Below are 12,524 nucleotides of genomic sequence, written 5' to 3' on the forward strand. Positions count from 1 at the left end.
AAATTTCAAATGAAATGCCCCACATGCACACCCAAAAAATGTGTGTTAAAACTACATTCTGTAAATTGTTGTTGTAGAGCATGTACTTGTAAGTTCTAAGGAATCGGGGAAATACCCAAAGTATTACTTGATCTTATTCTTAAAATTTCATGAACTGAAACTGGAAAAAGTTAATGAAATTGACCTTCCTGATTGCAGAGTTAATGGAGGCTGTAAGGAAGAAATCAGCATTTACCAAAATAGCACTCATTTAAAAGGGGATATTTTTGGAGAGAATTCCAGGGAAAGGGAAAAAAAAAAAAAAAAGAGCTTTTATATCAGAAATATGCCTGCCTTGTAACTAACTGGTCTGGCAAAGTTTATGCTTTCAAGGCTGAACTTGAAGTGAAAGGGAATACCTGGCTCTCATCCATGTAATGATTCTTTCTTACTAATGTCTACTGAAGATCCCTGGCAAAATAATTAAATTCAAAAATGCTTCAATATTAGTTGTTTTTTTTTTAAACAAAGATTAAAGACAGAAATGGATTCTTTTTCACCACTTTGCATTCTAGAATTTTCAATATTGCGGATTGTGTAACTTATGAAGATAAACAATGATTCATTTTACTATTTGCTGGACAATATTTTTTTCCCCATATGTGTTCTTTTCCTATTTTTGCAGTGAAGATGGAAAACTGAAACACAAATTTAGATCACTTTCTCTAAAATTATGGCTTTAGATCTTATTATACTACATATTTTTCTTACTTGCTGTCATTGAAATCAGGGATAGGATTCAAAGTTCTGCACAGAGATGGTCACCTCGTTTTCTGTTTCTATTGGTATGTTCTTGTGCATGGATTAAATAGTAAAATGTGAGACTTGGACATCCTGGTAGACCCAGAACAGCGATACAGAGAAAGCAGGGAATGTCAGACCAAACAGGCTGTATTAAAAATTACATGGCTACAATGATGTGATTCAGGTTTCATAATTCTGAAATTCTGTAAATATTTATGCTCAGCTTCTGACCGGCATCTGCTTGGAAAGGGTAAAAGAAACTTTGACGTCGGTCTGCCATCAGTGGAACCAATAGAGCCAGAGCTGATGAAAATGTCCTTGAGGCATCAACCACATTTCCACACTTTTAAAGACGACAAAATTCTGTAAGTTACAACCACATAAATCCAAATTAAGATGTTGGATATATTACTGCAGCTACTTTTCTGCTGTTGTTCCTTTAAACTGTGCTCATAATGAAGAAGAGGAGAGGTAATGCAATTGCTCAACACACTTTTCTGTAAACAGTTTTATTAAGAAAACAGTTAAAGATTTTTTTTTTTTTTGTACTTCATGATGGCCTTTCAAAAGCTCCTATCATTTGAATCTAATAAGAATTAGCATTTTTATTCCTTCTTGTGGTGTAAAAAATTATTCTAGTATTACGTTAGCTTTCATCTGTCTCTAGTTTCGTAGTTACTAACCTTAAGTTTTGGGGTTTTTTTAGACCATTAAGAATGATACTGTCTAGGTTTATAGATAACTTTCCCTCTAGCAAATTCTGTCATTTTGCATGGAAGCAGTTCAAAAGAGGATATTGCTGCTGTGTACCACTTTTTTTCTTATATGAGCTCAACACATAGTTTGTGAACTGTTTTCTTTGTCAAAGGTTTGTAGGTTTTATTCTCCTACTACCTCATGTGAAACATTAACACAGTGTGATAGGTAGAAATTGCATGTTGAGTTAGCAGTGCTTTTAATCAGATCTCAAAATGCTATAAAAGAAGCTAATTCAGATTGCCTAATTGGGATAATCAGTTTCAAATAACAGTGTTTTCAAGTGTGTCAAGTTGCATAATCCATTCTGCTAGAACAAGTTTCTGCACTTTTGCAGAAATATTGCATTTCTAAGAAAAAGTATATGGGTAAAAATGATACATTGAGAATACACTGTATTCCTTATTTTTCACCTTAAAAACTGGAAAGGAGAATAAGACCTTTCAGGAGAAATGTATGTGTAGACAAGTGTCACCAGCATAAAAGCTATGATGTTCAGTAGCAATGATGTTAGTCACAAAATATATATGTGAAGTCCAAATAGGCAAATGTAGAAAAACCACTGGCAAATTTCCCTATGTTGGGGAGAAACTCAACAAAATAACATAAGGATTTATGTAAAAGCTATGGTGGTGTTATGTTGTGTTGTGATGCTTTTATGTATTGTGGAAGAAGAGTTCAAGGTACTGATGCATCCTGGTTGGAAGAGAGACAGAAAGTAATGTGGTGAAAGGCAGGGTTAGTTATTTGTCTTTTGTGGGATATTTCTGCTTGTTGAAGATACTTTTTTTCATTTGGGAGTAAAGTATCTTAAGAAACCCTAGAAATGCTCTGATTGACAAGCAGTAATGCAAAGGGAATAAAGCTGGTGTCCTGAGTCCCTGGCTTAAGCTGAAGCTGTCACTCAAATTCTAGATCTCACCTGCATAAGAAAATCTTCTTCCCCCTTTTTTTCTAGTTGAGCAGAAGGAACCCTTTCCATCTCCTTTGGACTAGTGTTACAAACAGTGGGCAATCAGAGGAGCTAAACTTATTCATACCAGGCACAATTTAACCTGGGAAACCTGACTGGTTTATGTGTTAGATTCAGGCTTTTGTATTCCAGCTGGGGTTTCAGTTAAAAGGAAAGATTTTTACCAGCATTGGCTTTAGTCAGTCAAGAATGCCCACCTTGCTGAAGAGGAACTCAGCATGGCAGGGTATCAGGACTCTGCAGTAAACTCTTCCAGAAACATTCTCTTTCTGTTAGTTCAGCATGGGGAAAAAAAAACAAAACCCAAAAAACAATGAACCTGAGTAGGAACTTAGTAATATCACTGATCTCTGTGCAGACTGTTACATATAGACATGATAAATTCTTTTTTTGGTTAAACTGCATGCAGTATTTATGCAACAACAGGATTGAGATTCACTCAGGACTCATACCAACATGTCCAGTTCTGGCTTCTAAGAGCAATAAATATATGGATGAACTTGACAGAGTCCAATGAACATACACACAAAAATTATTAGAGGGACTGGAGCATCTTTGCAATGAGGAAAGGCTGAGGGAGCTGAGACTGTTTAGCACAGACGTCTCATGGGGATTTCTCATCAGTGTGTATAAACAGGTGATGGAAGGTTGCAAAGAGGATGTAGCCAGACTCTTCTCAAGGTCTCTTCACAGCAAGAGACAATGGCCATAAACTTAAACACAGGAAACTGCCTGAACATCAGTAAACACTTTTTAACTGTGAGAGTTACTGAGTGATGGCACAGGTGGCCCAGAGATGTTGTGAAGTCTCCTTCCTTGGAGATATTCAAAAGCTGTCTAAGACACAGTCCTGGGCAACCAGCTCTAGGTGGCCCTGCTTGAGCAGGGGGTTGGACCAGATGACCTCCAGAGGTCCCTGCCAACCTCAACCAGTTTGTGATTCTGATTCCATGCCTGCACTCTGGTTCTAAAGATAACGTTTAGTTTGTACAAAAAGTAAAAGACACTTCAGTTATGACTAAGGCAAGAATTAGGAGAAACAGTTTTCAGCAGCAAGAAGTATATGAATAAATCTAGTTTTCATCATTGACAAGAACTGGAGATGGCAACTGAGTTGTAAGTAGAATTGTGACTTGAAGATGACATTCTCAATGTATGGATGAATATGGAATTTATTCTTGCTTTCAATAACAATTTGCATGGTTGGTTATTATAGGTAGTATCTGCCAGAGATCACACGTGGTGCAATTTGAAAGGTTAAAACTGAAGTCTGCAATTGTGTTGTAGGAAAAATCAATTTTGAAGCAGTGATACTTACTAATTCTGCTATGCCAGTTTAAAGTTCTGATCTGCAGCTCTTCTTTTCAGCATTGATAGTATTGGTCTTCACTGCTCTTCACTCTGCAGTGCCAATGCAAAGATCTTCCCATCTCATGCAGTGACATTTACAAAGCTTTTATAAGTGTCTTCGGGCAGGCTGGGTACACTGATTCAGGCATAGTGGGAATGGAGGTTTTCCAAAATTTTGACAAAATATTTCTTCCTGACCTTGTTCTTCCCCTCAGATAAATCACTTAATCTTTCTTTGGCTCCGTTTTGCTGTCTCTAGAAAAGGAAAAAAAAATGACATGATACTGCTGCTGTAAAACTTTGTTCATGGTCTGATCTGCCAAAGTGCTTTGATATACTGAGATTTAAGGCATTGCAGAACCTCCTGCCTTACACAATGGCTGCAGGCTCCCGTGTCTGGACACTGGCCTCTACTGCCTCATTTTCAAACAGGAGAGAGGAGCCAGGCAGTAACAGCCACTCTTAGTCGCTGTGGAAAACGTTACACAGGTGAAATGTTCTCTCCGAACCCTCTCAGCATGACTTTTATTAAAGTGATAATATAATTCAGATGTGTCAAAGATGACTGATGCTCAACCTTTGAAGGAAAGAAAGTTAATTGGTGGGTAGGAGTTGCAGTTTTGAGGACATTTGTGACCTTTCATGGTGCTGCTCATTCATGTTATTTCAAACAAACTAATAACACATGCCTAACACTTCTCAGTAAGACTTTCTCCAAAGGATGGTGCACTGCCAACTTTCAAAACTAATGGATGGAAACACTGGACTTGATAAAGAAACATCAGCTGTAATTGTCAGGTTGATTTAATGGCCTTCTAGCTGCAGGTGCTTGCACAGACATGGTGCATTACCTCCACCATCCAGATTTGAGAGTCCTCAGGAGCCCTTGCACTGAGGAATCTCCATGGCTTTCAACTTGCTTATAATATAGAAGCATAACACTCAGGCTGCCTGTAAGGTGTCTTTTCCTTGATTTCAAGCTTCATGTGCTTTTTTGCTGAGCTCCCAGGACTGAGTGCTGAATGCCAGGCATTTGGCTTACAGGTACTTGCACTAACATGGTGATGCTCCTTGTGTCACTATTTTTTTGTCTTTGACTGCTACGCCTTGTGTAACTTTTCCCCTCTTCTTACTCCTGTTTTTCATGCTGGAAATGCTGGCTTTGTATCATGTTGAATACCTGAGTGGCAGTTTGAAGTGTTTGCTGGGACAGGGCTTATTACTAGGCATCACTGATTCGGGTATGTGTAAGAGAAGGAAAAATTTCCAGTGAAAATTGCTGGATTTTTGCATGTATAAGATCAGAAGATTGGATCCTAGAATAGTAGCCATTTTGCATATAGTTAAATTATTTTTGACTTTCTAGTCTGCAGTAGAAATGTTTTCATATTTCAGATTTATTTGGAGCAACAGCATTTAAAATGAGGTGCTCTGTGGAAATTTACAGTACAATTTATTGTCCTTCCCACTTTATACCAAGAGCTAAATTCAGTGCAACATTAACATGTTTAAAAACGTCTTACAGAATATTGCTAAAAATAGGTTTAATAGCCAGTGCCAATGTTTTTGTGTATGACAAAATAATTCAGTGGTTTTAGATATTTCTTTTTTCTTAACTTTACCTTATGATAGTGAGGGCAGACATGAATAATGTTTAGCTGCAAAGTGACTGGCGCAAGGAACCTCCAAATTTCTGCCAGAAAAATGAAATAGGAGTAGTAGATGTGTATAGTTCTCTCTATAGAAATAGTTTTACAACTGCATTAAAGTAAACAGAAGTCAATATGCTCGTTTGTTTTCCCTGTTTAAAGATCTTAGGTGTGTAGTAGAAAAAAAAGAGAAGATGGGTTTTGTGCTGTAGCAAAAGAAGGTCAGTGATGGGGGCCTAAAAAATGGTCAGAGGCTGAGGCTGAACTTGTTTGAGCTACACTCCTGCCCCTTGGTCCTGCATGTGAGAGTCTCCCAGTCCCATGGCTTGTGAGGACAGCGACCTACATAAGATTCAGGTTTTCAAACTGTAATCAGTCTGCTCCTACAGCAGATGACTGTTGTAATCTGTCTGGTGACGCAGTTATCTGGTTTGAATGTGTGCCAGTAATTATATGAGGCAGGCAAGCACAGAGTCGCAGTGCTGAAGAAATGCTCTTACAGTCTTTTTCAGGCTGTTTACAGCCACCAAAAGCTTCCAGTTAGTGAGCTTTATAGGACAGAGATGCTGCTCTTTGTGAGCATTAAGGCATTTTTATGGTACTGCATAAGTAACAATCACATGCAAATGAAACTAAAAAGAACCTCAAACAAAATGTCAGCAGTAGAAAATTGCCCTGTGAGCCTCTGCAGGTTCACTGATACAGGAGGGTGCTATGTGCTGTATTTGTATGCCCATAATTCATACAGTGTCTCTACCAAGCAATTGTGCTGTCCATCCTTGGGATGGAAAAGTAATTTTGGAAAATATTTCTGAGAATTGCAAGCCTAGGTGTCGATCAGATTTTACCAGAGGCATGGATAGCTAGACTCTGTGCAGCTGACAGAAAGTAATGGAGTCTGGATGAATGCTTGTGCTTAACCATTTTGCAATTGCTTTTGGTCTATGGTTTTCAGAATTCAGTAAAATATTTCATTACCTGAACCTATTTTTAACACTTTAGGAAGTGTTTCAAAGGGCAGCTGGCTTCCCTGACTTGGTTTTTAGCATGTCCACAAAACTTTTATAACTTGAAACTGTAGCAAAACATTTACTTTAAAAGGACTTTTTTTGTCTTTCTAGGAAGCCTCTACTAGCTCATTTTCCCCACAGGCTTACTTACCAAAGAAGCTGTGTAAAGAGAAGTGGCTCCTGTGGACACTAAAGAAAACAGTTGAACCAGACAAGCATTTGCAGAGAGCTTAACCTGGAGTTTGTGCCAGATTGGGTACACAAACCTTGCTGAGCAGCTGCTTCTTTCACCAGACATCAGCTTGTTTTTGTTTGTGACCACAGACAGGGGGATGCTTGTAGAATGCAGAAGTCATGAGTCTGACTATATCTAGCTGATAGTTATGGCATTGGGTGCTCTCTGAGGATGCTTAGTGCAGGAGAAACCGCATGTGGGGGAGGCAGGGTGAATGTCATTGCATTTAGCTGAAGCTGTACTCAGGGCTTCTTTCCAGCCAGCAAGCGTGAAGCTGCACCTTATTTTTGCAGCATGCTGCCATTGCAGCACTGGCTGGTTTTCACAATTAGCTAATAACTTTCTGCATTGCAGGTCTGCCAAAAGATATGTTGAGACCTGCAGATATTAACACCTATATTCTTAAATGGAGTAAGAAAAGTAATATTTCGTACTGTTCTGTGGTTGATATGGAGTTTGTGCTCTGTGTGAGGGTAAAACAACACTGCAGCTGGGAAACTGTTTATATATTTATATGGGAAACTATTTCTATATTAAGGATTTTTATACTTTCTTGTGAAGAGAAGATTTCCCAACTTATTTCCTGTGAGGCACCCAGTTATAGAAAACAGCTTTCTTTCGAAGTTTTAAAGTACGAGCCTGCAGGGCCTTTTCTTGGGTAGCAAGGGAAGCAGTTTTAGGTTCTGCAAGGACCATCATCCCCAGTCTGTGCAATGCAGGGAAAGGTGTTATCAGAAAGAGTTTGACCAGGGGTGGTCTCTCCTGCCTCTTTCTGACAGTGAAAAAGTTTATATCACTATGAAGTTATTGTGACAGCCAAGCCCAGATCATGAGAGAAACCCTTAACTTATGTTTAGCAGTTCAGAGGAACACTGATAAGCACGTTACTAACTTACGTATTCTGAGTATGCCTCAGCATCTATGAAAAGCCAGATGAAAGGAAAATGAGTGTTACATCTCAGGACATTCTGATGCTGGTATGCTCAAATGACTATGCCACCAGGTATGGAACCTCTAGCCTATGGAATTCAGATTGTGAAGAGGAAGCATATGGAAGACTGTGCTCTGAAATTCTGAGGGAGAACTGGTGCACTTCTGTCCTTGGTTCAGCTGTAACAGTTATTTTTCTCTTTCTTAGTAGCTGGTGCAGTGCTGTGTTTTGGCTTTAGTCCGAGGACAGTGCTGATAACACACTGATGTTCTAAGTTGTTGCTAAGTAATGCTTTCTCTGATCAAGGACTTTTCAGTTTCTCATGTTCTGCCAGTGAGTAGGGGCATGAGAAGCTGGGAGGAAGCAGAGACAGGACACCTGACCCAAAGTAGCCAAAGGGGTATTCCACACCACAGCACGTCATGCCCAGTATATAGACTGGGGGGAGTTACCCAGAAGGCCCAGATCGCTGCTTGTGTCAGGCTGGGTATCGGTTGGCAGGTGGTGAGCAATTGTATTGTGGTGAGCAATTGTGTCGTGCATTACTTGTGTTTATTGTTGTTTTTTTTTCCCTGTCTCCTTTTAGTTTTATATTCTTTCCCATTTTTATTTATTATTATTGGTAGTAGTAATAGTTTTGTATTATACTTTAGTTATTGTACTGTTATCTTAACCCATGGGGTCTGCATTCTTCTGATTCTCCTTCTCATCCCACTGGGAGTGGGGAGAAGTACGGGAGTGAACAAGCAGCTGTGTGGTTCTGTTACCGGCTGGGCTTAAACCATGGCAGCTTCATCTGGATCTCAGAACTGATGCCATAAAAAGCCCAGTGAAACAAGCACAGGTTGCAGCTTGCTTGTCCTAAGAGTTAGTAATGCAGAATTTGGAAATGCTTTGTACTTCCAGATATCAGACTACTGCTGCAGGTCTTACTGTGGATTTCAAGCTCTAACTTTGGGCATACAAGTCTGGATATGTGTGGAGATGCTAAAGCAATGGGACTATATCCTTCTGTGGGAAGGAAAAAGTAATTATGGTCAGGGTGGTTATTTGATCTTACTGTAGTTTTGCAGAAAGGATACATCATCTTCAGGACCTAGCTGAAAATATATGTGGTTGCATAATTGAATGTTAAAGCCTCCAGTACTTATCCTGTTCATTCCCTTGGTGGTTGTATCTTAATGCTCCTAACATAAAATAGCCCCATAACAAACAAATATAATTTTCAAATGAGAAGGTTGAGATATTGAACCAGTGCCTGTTACTTCATTGTCTTTTCATATAAGGTTTCCTGCTCTGATAAAATATTGAACCGTTTGTAAGTGAGCACAGCTTTTTAGCTCTTTTATGCTGCTGTGAATCTGTGAAGTGAGTGGAGTTGCTACCCAAGGATGCCGTACTTCTTGGAGAGCTAGATGTGAGAAACTGTGTCAGGTTACCTGAAACTTGAATGCTCAAGTAATTCACAGTATAATCTTGTTAAGCTGCAGTTATTGTATCTGATGCCTTATAGTTGGCATGAAAAAAAAAGAAGTCTCTTCCAACATCTTGGCAGGTTCATTAGATTAGCTTATTATTCAGATTTAACATAATTTTTATAAAATACTTTGTTACATATTTACTGATTTGTTCATTAATATGCTGCAATAGTACTGTGATGAATCAATTCAGCTAATCTTATTTGCCAAAATGAATTAATGAGGTATATCTGTTAAAGCTATATTTTCGAAGGTTTTATATTCTATTTACTTTCTTAGGAAAATGTTTTGTTTAATAAGTCTGCAGGCTCTTTTTGTGTAATTAGCTCAAAATAGATGTGGAAGGAAATTTTCCTTCAGATATACTCCATTGTTTCAAAATGGAGTATATCTGAAAGAAAATTTAAATGGACTTCAGTATAGCAAAGGAAAATTATTTTATGTCTTTCAGAAGGGTATGTTAGGTGTTTTTTCATTAGTTTCACACCAATCTTTATGCATTAGTGCAATGGAAACATGTCATATACTCAACCTTTGGATCAAGTGTCAGTGATTCCTTTTCAAGTTCCAGCATCAGGTTGGCTTCACTATTTAACAAAACCGCTTGGTAAAACCTGTACAAATGTTGGCTGGTAGAAGCAAGCTGTCCTGGCCTGTTTAGTGCCACAGGAAGAGCAGCAGACAGGGATAAAGAAAATTGCTCCTTCTTACAAGATCTTGTATCAGCAAGGCAAGTTAACATAACCATGTCATTTATCTGTGTCATTTTCTGTTATGTGCTACTTAATAATGTGTCTTTGACCAACCTTTCAATACCTTGTCCTCACAATACAATTTAGTCTTCTGTGCAATTTATTTGCTGTTACCAAAAGTCAGTATTATATTACTGAAGCATACCCATGCTGGAGAATGAAGGTAGTAAAATATGGACTGTGATTTATAGTCATTATAAGTTACATCCTTTTGTTTAAGGAGAAATGGTAGTAATCGGAAGGAATGGAAATGGAATTACAGTGTGTTATGGTTCAGTGATGTAATATGCTTATATGCTTTTTACCTTGGAGCATCAGAGGATTAGTAGTTATATACCTGCCACCTAAAAGCAGGAAAAAAAGATGTATCTAGCTTATAGGGTGTCCTTGGTTCAGTTGTAATGGTTATTTTTCTCCTTCTCAGTAGCTGGTGCAGTGCTGTGTTTTGGCTTTAGTCTGAGGACAGTGCTGATAATACACTGATGTTTTTGGTTGTTGCTAAGTAATGCTTACTCTGATCAAGGACTTTTCAGTCTCTCATGTTCTGCCAGTGGGGAGGAGCATGAGAAGCTGGGAGGAAGCAGAGACAGGACACCTAACCCAAAGTAGCTAAAGGGGTATTCCATACCACAGCACATCATGCCCAGTATATAGACTGGGGGGAGTTACCCAGAAGGCCCAGATAACTGCTTAATTAGTTTAGGTTGGGTTGGGTATCAGTCAGCAGGCGGTGAGCAATTGTATTGTGAGCCACTTGTATTTATTGTTGAGTTGTTTTTCCCCCTTCCCTTTTTAGTTTTATATTGTCTGCCCTTGTTATTTCCCTTATCATTAGTATTGGTAGTAGTACCAGCAGTTTTATATTATACTTTAGTTACTGGACAGCTCTTATGTTAACCCGTGGGGTTTACATTCTTTTGATTCTCCTCCTCATCCTGCTGGGACCAGAGAGAAGAAGGGAGGTAGTGAGCAAGCAGCTGCATGATTCTGAGTTGCTGGCTTGGGCTTAAAGCACAACATAGTGGTATGTGCGATTTTCTCAACTTTTTTTTTTTTTAGGGAAAAATCCCTGAAGTGACTGAAAATAACAGCTCCTCCCAGTATGTGCTGTGGCTTACGCAAGTGTTTAATATTATGTTCCACTATATTTGTGTAGAGTTTCAACAGCCATAGCATCAAGATGTTGGAGGTGGTTGTGAAGCAGTCTTGAGTCCTACTGATTTAAATTTCTAATTTGAATTCAGAATGTAATAATTGCTTTTTACTCCGTTCTGCAATTTTGGCTAAAAAATCTTATTTAAGATTCAGTTATCACTAGAAATGTGTCTATTTTTTATTTATTTGGTACTGCATTATAATTTGCTGAAAGCAGTTTAGGCAGCAGTCACACTGTTCAGAAAGTACAAAAGAGGAATGACAGGAGGCTTTTGTTTGTTTTGTCAATTATTCTTAGGCAAACAGGGGTAATAGATTTATCTGTTGTCACAGGGTTGTTCCTTTCTACCCGACAGTTGGTTTTTCATTTACTTATTTATTTATCCATAGGTGTAGAAATTTATTAATTTCTTCTATCTTAACTTGGTGTCTTCTTCATAGTTGCATGGCACCTTACACAATTAGCTTGAGGGGTGAAAAGAATTATGTAAGTCAGCAGTTTTTCAAACTCTTGACATTTCATAAACAAGTGTTTTATGAATGTTAATCTCTATATAAAGTCAGTGCCTTGGAATCTTGGGTTGCAGAGAGCAATGTTTTTCAACATTGCACAGTCGTATTTTTTTCTTGCTGAAAAAGACATCTTTGCTATTTATTTGCTGGTTTTGTGGTGGCTGAAGGTTCATAAACTTCTTGTATGCTTTCCATTGCCACAGGTTAACATTACTTTTGGGAATAGAGGTTCCAATGTAGGGCAATAAATACTAGTATTTAATTATTTTTATTTAGTAAAAGATATATCCAGTCTCACTATAATATTCATAAATGTATTAAAGATCAGACTTTTCTTGGGTTAAAGTTTTTCTACTCTGTATCTCTTACTTGTATTTAGTACTATTACAAGAAAAAATGGAACAAAACCCTATCTATATTATCTAAACTGAAATATGCAGAATTTTCTCAGTTCTTAACCATTTAAAAAGTTAACCCCTCCTAGTGATTGTTAATAGTCTGTCTTTATTTTTCACTTTGTCTACTCTTTCCTGCAGATCAAGTGCAATAGTTTACTAGTTTAATTACTGCCTTTCCAAGAGTGTTCATAGGGTCTAAAGTATGTCATTTTCATTCAGAGAGAACCTTGATGGGAAAAGGATGAAAGTGTTTGCAAACTAGCAGTATGGGTGTATTTGTGCTCCCTTAAATTCTGCAGTTATTATGAAAGAATGGCAGCTGAGAAGGCAGAAAATTCAGGATCCGAAGATCCTTTTCAAAAAATCATTACTCAAACACAGGTGAAGTAGACATATAGCCAATGGGGTATTTAAGGATGATAAAGTACAACAGCAATTGCTGCTGTTCTGGTTCTCCTGGATGATTACAGTTTTCTTCCCTCCCCCCCCCCAACAGTCTCAATAGCCTGTTTCCCTGGATTAGCAGTGATTTTCTAATTAA

The 12,524-nt window shown here is 38.2% G+C and overlaps 1 protein-coding gene across 4 annotated transcripts in view; it reads left to right on the plus strand.

Moving 5' to 3' along the window:
- Positions 1–12,524, plus strand: part of PDE11A (phosphodiesterase 11A) — a 147,909-nt gene that overhangs the window by 50,419 nt on the left and 84,966 nt on the right. The gene's annotated exons all lie outside the window — the stretch shown is intronic.

Source organism: Pezoporus occidentalis, unplaced genomic scaffold (assembly GCF_034315485.1).
Source record: "Pezoporus occidentalis ecotype Australia unplaced genomic scaffold, CSIRO_AGI_Poc_V1 ctg332, whole genome shotgun sequence".
Classification (NCBI taxonomy): Eukaryota; Metazoa; Chordata; class Aves; order Psittaciformes; family Psittacidae; genus Pezoporus; species Pezoporus occidentalis.